The sequence below is a fragment of the Musca autumnalis genome, unplaced genomic scaffold (assembly GCF_047663935.1).
Source record: "Musca autumnalis isolate F117 unplaced genomic scaffold, ASM4766393v1 scaffold_2, whole genome shotgun sequence".
Taxonomy (NCBI): Eukaryota; Metazoa; Arthropoda; class Insecta; order Diptera; family Muscidae; genus Musca; species Musca autumnalis.
Genome location: NW_027411755.1, coordinates 37969191 through 37986395, shown reverse-complemented (window position 1 = coordinate 37986395; position 17205 = coordinate 37969191). Strand labels below are relative to the sequence as shown.

The following is a 17205-nucleotide window of genomic DNA, read 5'->3' as shown; positions in this document are numbered from 1 at the left end:
TCAATATGATGGTAAAGCAACAAAACACCACAGAAAAAACTTTCTCAGTTTTTTGCGTAGTTAAGCCTTAAAACAAGTTATACCATTTTATAAATGGTAAGCTATATTTTAACTTATAAAGCAGCAACTGTAATTTTTCTCTACACGAAAAATCAAGTTAGAAATTTTCAACTAAATTTAGGAATCAACTTCTTTTACCATGGACCTCTAAGTAGAAAACAAGAAAACACCGTCGCCGGACCATCATCATTATTATTATTACTAAACTTGTATGCTAAAACAAAAACTTCATGCCACATATTTATACCACACACATATATAATGTTGTTTATAATGTTATTTCAATGAAAATGAGTTATAGTTTTTTTTTTACTTTTTTATTAAAATATTTGCCAAATTATAATTTCTAAAATTTCCTAGTTTCGCTACAAAATACAAAATTTATTGTTTAACCAACCTATTCTGTGAATTCAAGTCATAGCCCTTGTTTTTTGAATTGTAAACGTTTTCAAGGGTTTTTGATCTAAAAAACAAATACTATATAAGCTAAAACTTATAAAATAAACATTTTTATATAAAATTATTTTTTTCTTATTTTTGTTATATTTTTAAATACTGTATAAGAGATAATAATGGGTATAAGGAACAATAGTGGGATGTTCTAAAATATTAACCTCACAAATGCATTAAATTGAAGTTTCTTTTCGTAGAATATCCTATATAACTGTTAATTATATCCATTATTATTGATTGAAATATTCATAATTCGATGTATATGAATTTTTCACAAGTTCATAATTATTTCAAAATTGTTCTTTGTGGAAATTGTCCCACTGTATATGAATCTTCACTTGTGGTGGATTTTTCTCCCTTTCACTACATCGCCCTATTATGAGTTGGGAAAAGTAGAAAAGCGGATATTAGCAGGGTGATTATGAACGTCAACTCCTCGTGAGTTTTGCCTTTCTGCCGTTTCAACTTAAAGGAGAAAGGGAGACTTCTCACTTTTACTATCCCGGACTATTATAAATAAACAGATAGAAACCAAAATTAGTCCCGGTCCACACTAGCGTGAATTTCATTAAAAAATTCATGAAATTTGGCGTTCTTAAATCGAATTCCCCACTACAGCAATTTTATGATTTTACTCTACTATAGAAGTCGATCTAGAGACGCATAATTTCATGAAATTTTTTCAATGAAATCACTCTGTGTGGACCGGGACTTAGGGAAATTGTATTTAGTTTTCAGGGTGATTATGAATGTCAATTCGCCGAGAGATTTGCCTTTTACCGTTTCAACGTAAAGGAGAAAGTGAGAAAATAAAACTCACGGGGACTTGACATTCCTGATTGGGCTGTTTTAATTTAAAAGATGTCAAATTGTAGTTATTATTTTGGCTTCTCCCTTTTCCCTTATATAAGGGCGAAATAGTGAAAGTAAGAAATCTCCCACAAGTGACCATTTATAATTGAGCTGAATATGAATTCAGCCCGATCATGAATGTAAACTCTCGTAAGTTTGCCCTCTCTGCCGTTGCAACTTGAGAGTGAGAAAACTCACGGGGAGTTGATATTCATGATGGGGCTGATTATAAGACGAGATAGTGAAGTAAAAAATCAGCCTCATATGAATTCAGCCCGATCAATGAAAGTAAACTCCCGTGAGTTTGCCCTTCTGCCGTTGCAACTTGAGTGGGGGAAAACTCACGGGGAGTTGATATTCATGATCGGGCTGATTGTAAGGCGAGATAGTGAACGTAAAAATCACTCTCATGTGACCAAACAAATTGTGAAGTGGTCGATTAAACTATGTCGTTATCGCCTATATGTTGATATACAAATGTTGCTGAGTTGACAATCCCTGGGTGATAGATCCGATCGTCATGGGAACGTTATATGTGTCCAGCCGTCTGCCTATATGTTTCTCAGGATGGCTAGTGTTCACGATAACTCTATCTAGGTTAGGTAATGACCAGACAGCGGAATTGGCATATGTTTTAAGCATTCAAATAGAAAAATTTCGATATTATTACATGATTTCTGAACATATTTATTAATATTTCATTATCAGCCCAATTATGAATGTCAACTCCCCGTGAGTTTTCTCACTTACTTCTTTAAGTTGAAACGGCAGAAAGGCAAAACTCACGGGGAGTTAACATTCATAATCGGCCTGTATATTATGTACAAATATGGCGAAAAAAACTACATAAAATCATCAAAAAATATCAGAAAATTTTTTATTTGAATTTTTGAAAAATATGCATAGAAACGGCCCTTGCGTTTTTAACTGGTACTGGCAAAAAGATCAATAATATAAAAAATAGAAATTATGAGTGTTCATAAATAATTTGGAACACGTATCATTTAGGGGCATCTCCTGGATCGGGTTAATATTTGTGCCCTTAGTAGCCTTTGGAACGCTGAACACAACAATATAAAATATTCTGAGGGAAGTCCACACTTTCCGAGATATGGGACTCGAAATTTTGAAAATGCATTAAGAACAGCATTTGTTCCAAAAACAGATTATTTCCACTATGTTTGCCATTTTTTTGCGAAAACCTCCTTTCCGATCTCCAAAAACTAGCAAAAACAGCTCTTCTCTTTAAAAGAAAAATTGCGTTGAATAGCGTTCTCTTTAGAAACTTTTTATACGATCAATTTGGGCGAGTAATAAGTAGCAACATGATTGCTGACTTCTGATTGGCTGATACGCAAAAAGATTATAGATTATTTGACGTTTCTACCATTTTTTCGTTCTCGAACTTTTTGAACAAATTTTTATGTACTGGCAAAACTCATTATTGATAATTCGCTCTTTTGCTACTTTCACCATTAAAAGGTCGATTATGGATAGCAACTCAACTGTAGTTGCGTTGCCAGAAACTCTGTACACAAGGTTCTGTAATCTGAAATTATTCTTTGTTTTTAAATTCGTAACTCTCAAACCAATGCAAAACAATGAAAATATCAAAATTTTCATTCGATTTCATATACAGTGTTGCGCATATCAAAAGCAACAAATCCAGGATTTTGCATTATTTAAATTTTTGGATCGGTTACAATTTTGTAAGATGTAATATTTTGTGCCCAGTTATTCTTTGTTATGTACAGAGAACTTTCAGCAAGTTGTTTCTGTACTTTGTAGTTGGATGTAATCACAACAACAACAATATTGACTGATCCTCGAGAATGGGAAATGCAAAACAAAAGCAACAATAGAATATTATAAAAATTTTATTGTAGTCGGTGTTAATTAACTGTACTTTTGACTTAAATTTGTCTTTTGGAGCATGGCTGTGTAATTTTAGAAAGAATTTGCATTTATCCTAATAGGGTTGCCACTTTCTACCACATTTCCCAGGGTATGGGGAAATATCAAAATACCCTCAAATTAAAAATTTTTCCCTCATATTAAAATTAAAATTTTAAAATGTTCATTTGGAAAGTGGATTAAAATCAACCATTCCTATGTTTGCCGTGTAATAAAAACGTTAAACAACCGAATATTGGTAAACACAATACATCCTGTTGTAAACCCCTTGAGGGCATCGGCACATTGTGGCTAAAAACGTCGGGGAAACTTCAAAAATAATGCGAATAGGAACTTCCAAGAATTAGTTGGGGCTCTTATTTCCGATATATGGCCCAGAGTACTTCGCAAAAGAAGTTTTGAAAACGATTTGAAAAGCTACACAGCCCCCAACTCAAACTACCCAACGGTCAAGAACCCATTGTTTCAACCAACAATGGGTAAAATGTCATAATATGGCTGAATAATTCAAGTTTTTTATATTTTTTGTTATTAAATCTTATATTAAAGTATAATTTAATAAAAATTAAATAAAAAAATCATATTGTGCGTTTAAACCATATAAAATATTGCATTTTCTACCAGTGTTTCCCAAATTGTCTTCCCTTTGGGTATGACAATGGTTTCTTGGCCAGTGTATAACTTTTCAAATTGTTTGCAAAACTTCTTCTGCGAAGTACCCTGGCCCATATATCGTAAATAAGATACCCAACTAATTCTTGGAAGTTCCTATTCGCATTATTTTTGAAGTTTCCCCAACGTTTTTAGCCACAATGTGCCGATGGCCTCAAGGGGTTTACAACAGGATGTATTGTGTTTACCAATATTCGGTTGTTTAACGTTTTTATTACACGGCAAACATAAGAATGGTTGATTTTAATCCACTTTCTGAATGAACATTTTAAAATTTTAATTTTTATATGAGGGAAAAATTTTTAATTTGAGGGTATTTTGATATTTCCCCATACCATGGGAAAAGTGGTAGAAAGTGGCAACCCTGTTAGGATAACAATGCAAATTGTTTCTAAAATTACACAGCAATGCTCCAAAAGACAAATTTAAGTCAAAGTACAGTTAATTAACACCGACTACAATAAAATTTTTATAATATTCTATTGTTGCTTTTGTTTTGCATTTCCCATTCTCGAGGATCAGTCAATATTGTTGTTGTTATTATCCCATCCAACTATAAAGTACTGAAACAACTTGTTGAAAGCCTTCTGTACATAACAAAGAACAACTGGGCACAAAATATTACATTTTAAAAAATTGTAACCGATCGAAAAATTGAAATAATGCAAAATCCTGGATTTGTTGCTTTTGATATGCGCAACACTGTACGTATGTGGATGTCAATGAAATTTTAGAAGAAAATGACAAAGGGTTTTCAATGAAAATTTTTATAGTCTGGCATAAGACTTAGTTTGTAAAGTTGTACCTACCCCGGCACAATAAAGGAAAGAAAAACTAAAGAAATACAAACCAGTAACTTCGGTTATGTTCTGTCACAAACTTCACCTCTCACTTCACGCCTCAAGCATTTTGTTCACCCCATTTACGCTTATTTTTCGAGTATTTTATGGTCGGAGTAGGGTGTGTACTTATTTTTAAATACCCTAATGAATCTTAGCCCCAAGAAATTCGCAAAAAATATTAGTAAATGGTCTCAAAAATCACGCAATTGAAATGAGCAAAAAGACCGAAATTTTTGTCAAAATCAATCAATGTCAGTGTTTTGAACCTTCATTTAATTGTAAAAAATATAAATTTTAATGCGGAAATAGAAATTTCTATTACTAAATTTGCTGTGGGCAACGCAACTGGAGTTGGGTTGTTATCCATAATCGACCCCTAAAAAGGTACCGGAACACACTAATTATACTACGGGTATGTTCTAAGAGACACTTCACCTCTTACGCCTCAAGCATTTTGTTCACCCCATTTCCGCTTAACCCCAAGAAATTCGCAAAAAATAGGAGTGAATGGGGTGAGGCGTGAAATGAGAGGTGAAGTGAGGCCGACTTCCGTATTGTCAGTTGCTTTGTATTCGTGCTTAAATCGAGTACTAGAGTAATTTTATGAAATTGCAGTAGTGGGGAAATGGATTTAAGAACCCCTAGTTTCACGAATACAAAGAAACTGACAATACGGAAGTCGGCCTGTGTCTCTGAACATACCCGATAGCTTTGTTCCAGAACTAAAAACTTTTTTATACAGCCCAATCATGAATGAAAATTCCGTGAGGAATTTCTCTCTTTTCCCTTCTTTGCTATCACAAACAAAAAATCCGCACGGAAAAAAATTCCGATGGAGAAAAAGTAGGTATCATGAACGCTCTCAAACATGTGTTTTCCTCCAAAAAAAATCTCCCTTGCAAAACTGAAGGGAGTTTAGAAAAAATCTTAGTATTTTCTACAAACTTTGTACAAATCATGCCAAATAAACACTTTTGTTAGGATTTTATACTAAAATCTTCCACTTGTGGTTGGAAATTTATTAAAAATTAAACAAATTTTTTTGCAAACTCAGTCACTCTCCACTTTTTGTATCGATCAACGATCGGATGAGAGAATTTTGGACATACAAAATTGTTCCACAACAATTATTGAAAAAAAAAACACTGGACAAAAGCATATGTTCAATTATTTTTATTTCAGAATTAGTATTTTTAAATTTTTGCCATTATTTAATTAAAAACACTCGTTTCTAACACATTCATGATAGTAGCAGTTCCATAGCACAATGGAGCCAATTGCACTGTCTTCTTAGAAATTTCCAATCACATCTGATGTTTTTCATAATTAGTAACATCTTCTGAATGTCTTTGATGTATAAAAGTGTAATTTATTTGGGCTTATTTGGGCTTAACCGCATGAAACACACCCAAACTTCAGTTTTGGAAATATTATTGTATTAGGGTAACCCTAGTACTACCACATAAAATGCAACAATCTGGCAGCATCATAGCAGTGTTGCATGCATCAGTAGTTTTAAGTTATTATCTCTCTCTACTCATTGTCAGTACACAGTCAGTAGTTACTTTGCAACCACCAATTAATAGACATCTCATCTGTACATATTTCGTCATATTTCATTGTTCTTCATAATTAATACTTTATTTCAACTCATAAAACAACTTAAAGTTTTATTCAATAAATGAATTGATTGTTATGTTTAAACATCGTCTTTCATTCAATCGACCACCTCCGTAAGAACATAACAATTTGGCGACGAGGATTTTGGAACAAAGATGTATCATTCTCGCTAACAATTTGGCGACGAGGATTTTGGAACAAAGATGTATCATTCTCGCTAACAATTTGGCGACGAGGATTGTGAATCAAAAACCGCTCACTCAGTAACAAAAGGAATTTCACAATTTCATCAGAACTTTCAACAAGGCTGCGTAATAACATCAAGACTTCGCACACAATTAAAGTTGTGGCAGGAAGATTTTCAAGGAAAACATCAAAACGCACAGGCGCAAGTTCATCAGGAACATTCTAACAAGAATTTTCAAGAAATCTTCAGCGATCAACACTCACACTCACAACAGTTTGCAGTCTCACATATACAACAATTTTCGTTCAGCTCAACACACACACCATAGCAACGTGGGAAATTTCATCATTTTTGCTGTACACACATACAGACATACAACGGCAGCGTCTCTAAAAAAATTGTAACGGCTGAAAACACACAGACACTAGAACGATCTAGACATGTCGGAACAAGCGAATATTTTACAAATACTTGCGAATCAACAGGATTTGCTCAACAAACTCACACAAATCATCGCTGGACAACAAGGTGCAAACACAGTTTCATCATCAATTCCAGGTGAATCATCAGTGGCAAAAGCCCACCTCATGGAATCTTTAGCTAATTCCATGACGGATTTTCACTATGAGCCTGACAGTGGTTTATTATTTGAATCGTGGTACAATCGTTTCAAACACATCTTCGAAAGGGAAGCAAGTGCACTGGACGATGCAGACAAAGTAGGACTTTTGTGGAGAAAAATGTCCAATCACATTCATGAACGATTCAAGAATTTCGTGTTACCAAAACAACCTCAAGAACTTTCATTGGCAGACACAATCAAGCATCTTACAAGACTATTTGGCAGAACAGAAACACAAGTAAGTCTACGTTATAAGTGTCTCCAAATCACAAAGATGGAAAATGAAGATTTTAAAGAATACGCAAGTCGTGTCAATCTTCAGTGTGAACTTTTTAAACTGGATGACTTAACTACAGACCAGTTCAAATGTTTAATTTTCATACTTGGTCTTAAATCATCACAAGACAGTGACATCAGAATCCGTTTATTAAGGCATCTTAATGAAAGTAAGGAAGTAGTCAACTTAGAAAAGCTAGTTGATGAAACACAAAGCATTTTGGATTTGAAAAGTGACACAGCACTTATTGAGGGAAGTCAAAAACAGTGCAACAAAATTGGTAAGCCTCAACAAAAACAAAAGATACCAAAAACAGCATGTTGGTATTGTGGAGATATGCATTATGCAAAACATTGCCCCTACTCCAAGCACAAGTGCACCAAATGTCAACAGATTGGTCACAAAGAAGGATTTTGCAACAGCATGCACAGGCAGAGCAAATCAAAACACAACAACGACAAACATCAACAAAGCAAAACCAATCATGATCAAAACTCAGAACAGAACAATGTGAGTCATCAGAATTTTAACAACAACAAAACAAAATTCAGCACAAAAACAGTATCTACAACAGATCCAGTCAAAATCAAGCAGGCAAGAAAATATGCTACAGTGAGTATTAATTCAAAGCAAGTGAAACTACAGTTGGACACGGCATCAGACATTACCATAATTTCCAAATCAACGTGGAACAGAATTGGAAAGCCGGATGCATTTGAAACCACAGACACCGCCGAAGATGCAGGTGGCAATAAACTCACATTTTTTGCAAAACTTTTTCCAATAGAAGTGTCAGTTGCAGGAAAATCAAAAATTGTGGATTGTTACATTTCAAATTTGGAATCATTAAATGTCCTAGGCATAGATTGGATTGAGAAATTTAATCTATGGGATATTCCAATAGCAAAATGGTGTCATCAGATCAAGTTCACAGGAACTAAGTCATTGAACAATGTTTATCAAGTACTCAATGCTCACTTTCATCCCAGCCCAAATAGACAAGTCAAAACAGCACTCAAAAAAAGGGAAGAGGAAGGAGCGACCGCAAAAGCATCTTCAAGAAGAAAAACTCACAACGTATTCAACGTTCATAAAAATCTATGTTCATCAGTCATGGACAGAAATCAGAAAAAGGAAAGTCAGTATAATTCCAAACACGGAAGTCGCATCAAGGTACATGCATATCAACTTCAAACAAAAATAGGCGATACTTCTGCTTCATCAAACAAATTATCACCTTTGGACATATTACTTCGAGAATTCAACATTAAATTGCCGTATACAGATTCTACAGCATATCAACCAGAATCATCCACTGAAGACAACCAGTTGAAGTAATATCCCGAACCCAGGTTCAAACTTAAAAGGGGAGATATTAGGGTAACCCTAGTACTACCACATAAAATGCAACAATCTGGCAGCATCATAGCAGTGTTGCATGCATCAGTAGTTTTAAGTTATTATCTCTCTCTACTCATTGTCAGTACACAGTCAGTAGTTACTTTGCAACCACCAATTAATAGACATCTCATCTGTACATATTTCGTCATATTTCATTGTTCTTCATAATTAATACTTTATTTCAACTCATAAAACAACTTAAAGTTTTATTCAATAAATGAATTGATTGTTATGTTTAAACATCGTCTTTCATTCAATCGACCACCTCCGTAAGAACATAACATATTGCCTTTGCTTTTGCTTCAAAACAAAAAACAAATTTGAAAAACACACTCATATTTGGTAGTTTTTCTTGCGCATTCATTTTCTTATCGACATACATGAACAGGCCCTAAATGTCGTTTAGGGGCACCTCTCGGTTCGGGCTGAAATTTTTACAGTAGATAGCCCTTGGCAGCCTGAATACAACGATATATAATTTTCCGGGGGGAAGTCCATACTTCCCGAGATATGGGTCTTGACATTTCGGAAATTTCGAACTTTCACACCTTTAGGTTGTTTATGAGCACCTCTCGGATCGGGCTGTAATCTTTACACTAGATAGCCCTTGGCATTTTGAATACAACGGTATATAATTTTCCGGGAGGAAGTCCATACTTCCCGAGATATGGGTCTTGACATTTTACAATTCTAACGTGGGCAATATGGGCATCGTTTTAAAGGCCGGCTACTTAAGAACACTTTCAATGTAAAACAGAGTTTTGATCGCGTAGCCCACTTTTGTCCCTGTCCATAGGAGAAAGATTTAAATCCCCGGCCGAAGGCCGGCTACTTAAGAACACCTTCAATTTAAAAGAAAGTTTTGATCGTGTAGCCCAATAATAACTTAATAAATTATTGTTAGAAAATTTAATTACGATTATTAATTATTGGTTGCATTGGAAAGTACTCTTCGTGAGCTTTAAAACGAGTCCCATATTGCATAGTTTTTAAAAATAATGGTGATAAAAGTAAAAAAGTCAAGAAACATATCTCGACTTACCCACGGAAAGCTATATATCGTTGTGTTCAGTGTGCCAAGAGCTATCTACTGTAAAAATTTCAGCCCGATCCCAGAGGTGCCCATAAACAACATAAAGGTGTTACAAGTACGAAATCTCCGAAATGTCAAGACCCATATCTCAGGAAGTATGGACTTCCACCGGAAAATTATATATCGTTGTGTTCAGGGTCCCAAGGGCTACCTATGGTAAATATTTCAGCCCGATCCGAGAGGTGCCCATAAACAACCTATATATGTTAAAGTACGAAATTTCTGAAATGTCAGGACCCATATTTCGGGAAGTATGGACTTCCCCCCCGAAAATTATATATCGTTGGAATCAAGGTCCCAAGGGCTACCTATGGTAGCCGAGAGGTGCCCCTAAACGACACTTGTTCCTTTATTTGATTAAATTTGTTGATTTTGTCTAAAAACACAAACACTTAAAAATTTCTCTTTGTTTTTACAACAATTAGGGCACACAAGGTATGAAAAAGACCCTTCAATGCTGCCAAATTCAATGATTATTTTTCTCACATTATTTATGATAGGAGGAATGTTCTCTCGAGAAAAATCTATTCCGCGAGAACTGCATTCCGCAAGAATATTCATGACTGGGCTGATAATTTTTACCACTTTTACACATTTTACCCGGAAACCCGTTACCGTAGGCAAAAAAATGTGGAAAATGTTCACTTGTCTTTAAACAAAAAAATGTGTGTGTGTACCAATCATGCTCAGTGAGAACATTCTGACGTCTGTATTTGATTAATCAATGGTTTCACTTGTAGACAACAGATTGATTTAATCCATTAAATCTTTAAAAAAAAAATACTCGTTATGCGAAATTTTTTAAACTATTGTGGTTGAGGTGCCAGAAGAGATGGGCCATCGTCGAACGTGTACTTAGTTAAAGGGTAAATCCCTTATATAATTATAGTGGAACCATTCTCTGACAGAGTAACCGGCATGGATAAATCGACTCGAAATTGCCTTGAAAGTGATTAGGTCTTAACAATGTTGGTCTTATATTTGATCATATTAATTTAGCCATATTTTGAAGGTATAATTATTCCACGTCCTTAAGACTCTTCACAAGCCCTCAGTTTTTTCTGCCATTATTTCAATTTTGTCTGATACTCTGTGTTTAGCTCTTAGGGCCTGTTTGTTTCAGCTCTCGATAGTCATAGAGCTATTGCACAAAACTTAGCATTACTTCTTAGATGTTTGGTATTGAAAATTGTCTATATTGGCCAACGTTTTCATATAACCTCCAACACCGCCTGATTTTTATACCCTCAGCATTTATGCTAACACTTTCATACGGGCAAAATGTGCCTCATCGAAATAATGGTTTTAGACCCCATGTATGTTTGGACGAAATGTGTTTCAGACAATTTGGAGTCGATTGAGCAATGTCCGTCCGTCTGTCTGGCTGGCTGGCTGGAGCGCACGATAACTCTAGAACGGATGAACAGATTCGGTTCAAATTTTGCCTTTCGTAATATTTTGCCCAAACTTAGTTTAAGTTCGAAGATGGACTATATCGGTCCACTCCTTCCGGTACCTCCCCCACAAAAGTTCGAAAATGTTCGGAAAATTTGTGCGTACGATAACTCTTGAAGGGAGTAACCAATTTGGTCCATACTTTGCCCATCGTAAAATGTGTACTAGACGTAGATAATGTTTCAATATAGACTCAATCGGCCCACTCCTTCGGGTACCTCCCACACAAAATTTCGGAAAAGTTTAGTTTAGGACCATTTCTCGAATCGCTCTGATTTTGGTTTCAGCAACTTGTATTCAGTGCCCTCCATACGACGGTAGAAGTTTCATTAGGGGCAAGTCCATACTTCCTGAGAAAATAGCCTGAAAGTTGCAAAAAACCCCTATGACACCGAATGAGGTGATTGGAGCGCAAGATAACTCTGGAACGGAACTGCCGATTCGGTCCAAAATTTGGCCTTAGTAATATTTTGTTCAAACATAGTTTAAGTTCAAAGATAAGCCATATCGGTCCACTCCTTCAGATACCTCTCCCACAAAAGTTCAAAAATGTTCGGAAAAATTGTTCGTACGGTAACTCTTGAAGGGAGTGGCCGAATTTGTCCATACTTTACACATCCTACTATATCTACCAGATATAGATCCGGTTCGAATATGAACTATATTTGTTCACTCCTTCGGGTACCCCCCACACAAAATTTCGGATAAGTTCACTTTAAGACCTGATATCGAATCACTTTTATTTTTGTTGAAGCAACTTGCATTCGCTGCCTCAATTACGATGTTAAAATTTTTTTCAGGGGCAAGTCCACACTTCTTGAGCAAACAGCCCGAAGGGTGTAATTTTTGTAAAAAATTCTCATATTCTTTAAACTACAACAAAATACCTATTTACATTGACATAAGTCGGGTACACTCCGAAAAAATTGTATTCACCGGAAGGGGGTCCGGCATATTTTTTTATTATACCACGATTTGAATATATCATTTTTCATAATTAAGTTAACCTTCGTTGATTTAAGGTGGTTTGTCGATAATGGTCCATAATGGTCATTAAATTTACAGGTATTCTAAGTTTTCCAAAGTTTTTGTTGAATATGTACTTTTACACTTCTATATATTTATCAAAAATACCTTCTAACAGGGGCTGAGATCGACAAAAATAAATGTTTGTCCCTAAATAATATTGAGAGATAAAATAACTTTTTAAACAAAAGTGCCTAATATGTCCAAATGTATGTGTCTAACACATCTTACGAAGAATGCCTATGTATCTTTTTCAGCTCAAATTCATTCACCTTCAAGTATATTAAATAGACATTTTAAAGATTTTGGTTATTTTTTTAATATTTTTATATAAATTTCATTTGCAAAAATTTCAATCTTTTTTTGGAAATTTTTTATTTTACAAATTATTTACTATTTGAAAAAATTTAGTTGTTTTAGATTTTTTTGAAATTTTTACACATTAAAAATACATATAAATGCCCAATACTGTTTTCAAAAAGCTATGGTTTTTTCTTTAAGGGCATGTTTCTTTACTTGCTATCGGACGATTCGAAACCAAATTCGTTCGAAATACTAATAAACTTTGCTTTTTGCTTTTTGGTTTTTTTTTTTTTTTTTTGAAAAATATTCAACTCAATTTTGATTTTAATCAAACAGCAATTTTCTACAATAACAGGAATTTGGTAGCAATTCGAACAAATTTGGTTTCGAATTGTCTTAAAGAAACAGGTCAATAATATCAAATTATTTTTGGTCTCTCCTATAGAAATTGGACTGTTTTCCGCATAAACTCTTTCCAAAAATGAATTTTTGAGTAAACCCTATCCCCTCTGAACATACATAGAGACAAGTCATAACCTCCCAACAAGACATTTTTGTATGTTATACAGTCTTTTGAAATCATTTATTCTACTTTACGTTATCCAAGAAACTCCCAAAAATATATATTAAAAATTAAAAAAAAAATATTACAAAATTGTTTAATATATTTATAAACGAAAAATAACTTACTTAAAAAACTTACAAAAAATAACTACTTCATTATTAAAAAAGAATGCATCAAAACAAAAAAAAAAAAAAATCAACGATTTATATACCTAAATAATAAATCATATTTCAACTGATCTAGTTATAAATACATACATACATCCATATGTACATCACATCATATTTTTTGATGGTTCCATCTAATATTGCGAAGCAAGGTCTTTCCATAACACCACTGTCAACAAAAAAAAAAAAAAAAAACACACACACACACACATTTTAACATAATTCTCATCATGTTAGTCTGTCGTCAGCCATTCGATCAACATCCTCCCATTATCATCATCTTCATTCATATTTATCCATTTGAAAAAAGAAATACATTTTTAAGAGTATCAAAACAAGTAAACCGAGTTTTAAATGACAACAACAACAAAAACCTTCTTTAAATGTACTAACAATAAAAATATTAAAGGAGATGAAGAAAACATAAACAAAAACAAAAATAAATAAGATGTTTGTAGGATGTAATAAGAATCACAAAAAAATACGAAAATTTAAATAAAAATAGAAAAACCAAGAAAAGACAAAAAAATTATATAAAAAAAAAAAAATTTGTAACGTTGTCTTTTTTGGAAGGTTGGAAGGTCCCGGGACACATATTTTTTGTCTGATATAAGTCCATATTTATATTAGGCAATTTTCCTTGCGGCAATTGTCATTTTGATGTAGAGAGCGGCGAGGCATATGGTAACCCTTTGCCTCTCAACACCCTCTCTTACCGACAAACTGAAAATTGCCTAATGTAAATATGGACTAAGATTGACCCGAAACAAACAAAAAAAACAAGGATGTTTCAGACAGCAGTGGTTGGAAACTGTTTCTTTGAAGCAGTGTGTCTTAAAAATCCTGAATTGAACAAAATCCTCAACCATCCACATTTCGACGCAACCTCTCACGCCAACCCTTGTCAATGCAAACCCTTTGTGCAATTCAATTGGAATATGCTGCAAGATTGTGGATTTTTTTGGCTAAACCAATCGAAATAATGGGTTTCGACCGCAAGTATGCTTGACCTATGGACGCATTGTATGGTGACTAGCGTTCTGATCTAAGTCAAATCAGGCAAAGCTAAATAGCATACACCGGTACCATCAAAAACACTCTGCAAGCTGTGCCCAAACGCAATGCTGAATGTTCTACTTAAAAATATCGCAGCCAGAAACTCTTTTAGGCTCAAGGATATGAAGCTGTTTGGCGAGTCGTGTTTTGGGGCAGGCTGTTAGACCCCGCTAGAGATTAGTGGTTAACTCTCGCCGATTCTTAATTTCAGAGCGGCTGGGATCTTATCCCAACAATGATTGACGGTATTACCGAGTCGTAGAACTTCTCCCTTACTTCAATTTAAGAAGGTCGAAATCAGAATGGGACACTGCTATCGATGTATGTAAGATCCAGAATACATATGTTAATTTGATAAAAGCAATGTCCATTACAGCTGGTTATGTGAGGAGGGGAGAGAGACAACGTTAGTGTTCAATTTTGAACAACACTAGCACAGACTAACAAAAAAGGTCCCATTAAACGGTACACCCGATTTCAGTTATTATCTACATTTTCGGGTAAGATTGGATATCTATTAAAAATTGTGGAAATATTGTCAGTTATTTTCAATATTTTCTCTTCTACTTACAGGATGAACACAATGGACCATTTGTCTTCGAGTTAAGCGACTGCTTAATTACAGAAGAACAATAGCTACCTGAACAAACCATACTGTTTCGGTCTCAGATATATTCTGGAAAGACCATGGACCTCCTCCTCAACTATCCATCCAAATCTACTCAACCAACACCAGAATCTTTGTGGACACACTCTACTAAATCACTCATGTTGCCGAGAGCATACGGCCATAGATTTTTTAGCTAAAATCTGAACATCACCTTAATTTATTACAAAAGTCAAATCATTTATTTACTAAGTAATACAAACAAAACAAATATGTTCAATATCATTATTACTTTTTATAACTAAATTGATCGTCCCCACCCTAGTACAACACATGTCGTCACAATGAGAGAAGCATAAAATTACAAAAAGACCAAAATCTGTTTGGTCAGCACCACGAAAATGCAAGAACAGAAACAAATAACAATAGCAAGTACATAATTTTAATGTAAACAAAAAGAATTTGGTGGGAATTTTTAACAAAGAATTTCTTATTTGTTTTTAGGAGACGAGTACCCACTTAAAACATCCATAAATGCATGGAATTATAAACAAACGATCACAAAAATGACGTTTCAAGTGTAGGTCGGAAAGCAAAGGATTTAAAGTTGGGAAGCTAACTTATGATTTCCAGGCAAAAGATGCCGCTTTAAATGCATAGACGCATATTGTCATTGAAGCAAATTTTCGTTTGTTTGTTGTTCGGCAGGTGTACAGCTTGTTTAATATTCAATTACTTCCTTGTTTTTAATTGGAAGGAAGTACAGACTCAAATTAAGTATATATAATTACATATTAAATTTTACCACAAAATCATTGGGCCACACTTATGTCATGTTAACATTAGAGCTATTTGTCAGATTAAACTCCTTTATGGGGATTTATAGGACAATAGATTAGAAAATTTGAATTCACTGCGTTTACTAAATACAGTTATATGTAAACGCACCATTAATGGACATTCAATAAGCATTTCTTTAGTCAGTCCTTATGCGGCACATATGTACATACCTCTCAGAATATCATTATACATATCACATACATTGAATAAAACCTAATTTACACATGCACCAACAACTCAGATTTGGCAGTTGAAATCCGCTGGGTTTTGTAAATGTAAGCCATGCTTAAGGACGCTCTCACTAAAAAAATCTTAATACTAGAACTCTGGATATGGGGACAATCAAGGTTCATTTAGTTATTGTTATATTTATTGTTATTTCATGGGGACGATTAACAAAATTATTTCCCCATTCAATTCATCTAGGCTTGGATTCCATTATCATCAATTTTTATTTCAACATGAATGCCGAACGAAATGCCCTCATTTCACACACATCCTCTCAACCTTGATCAGCAATTGAATCACATTTTAAATATACCCCGGTTACACTTAACCGAATTAACGCACTGGGTTTGGATTTCAAATGTAAATTCCATAGCGCAAACGTCAAATAAATCCTCTCGAAGTGGGCCAACCCAGCAAAAAACTCTAGTGTAACCGTACTGTTAGATAAATTAACACAAATTTGAATATAACGTAAATTCGCATCTTACCACAAGAAATTCGCGGTTTTTTGACAGTTTAGATTTCACAGATGAAGACTTTAAGGTGGTACGACCGACCGACCGACTATTTGAACACGACTCAACGATGACACGGGCAAAGAAAGACGCGGTGAGCTGCAAGTTATTCTTTTTAACTTTTTAATTTGTTTTATTAAATTTATGGCACTTTTTATTGATCACACTTTTGTTTGTTTAATAGTACTTTCGTTCGCCAGCAAAAGAAAACAATGAATGAATTTGAAAAGTCTGTTGAAATTCCAAGTAAACGTTTAATTGGTGTTGTGAAGTTAAACGAAGTTTGAGTACTTGATTCGGTCTTGTGATTACTGATTACTTCGTGCAAAGTAATTGCAATTAGTCAACACGTAACGTGAAGGGGCTGTGTCAAATATAAAGGGTTACCTAGCAAAAAGTTTGCATCCACGGATGCAGTTAAATCACTAGAACAATTCCAGCGGCAAGTAC

General features: G+C 34.4%; 1 protein-coding gene across 1 annotated transcript in view; it reads right to left on the bottom strand.

Moving 5' to 3' along the window:
• The window catches only part of vas (ATP-dependent RNA helicase vasa), a 92103-nt gene extending 75124 nt beyond the window's left edge, over positions 1–16979 (bottom strand). Inside the window, exon 1 of the mRNA XM_073967564.1 lies at positions 16729–16979. The gene's annotated coding sequence lies outside the window, so the exon portion shown is untranslated. The remainder of the gene's footprint in view (positions 1–16728) is intronic.
• Between the last annotated feature and the right edge of the window lie 226 nt (positions 16980–17205).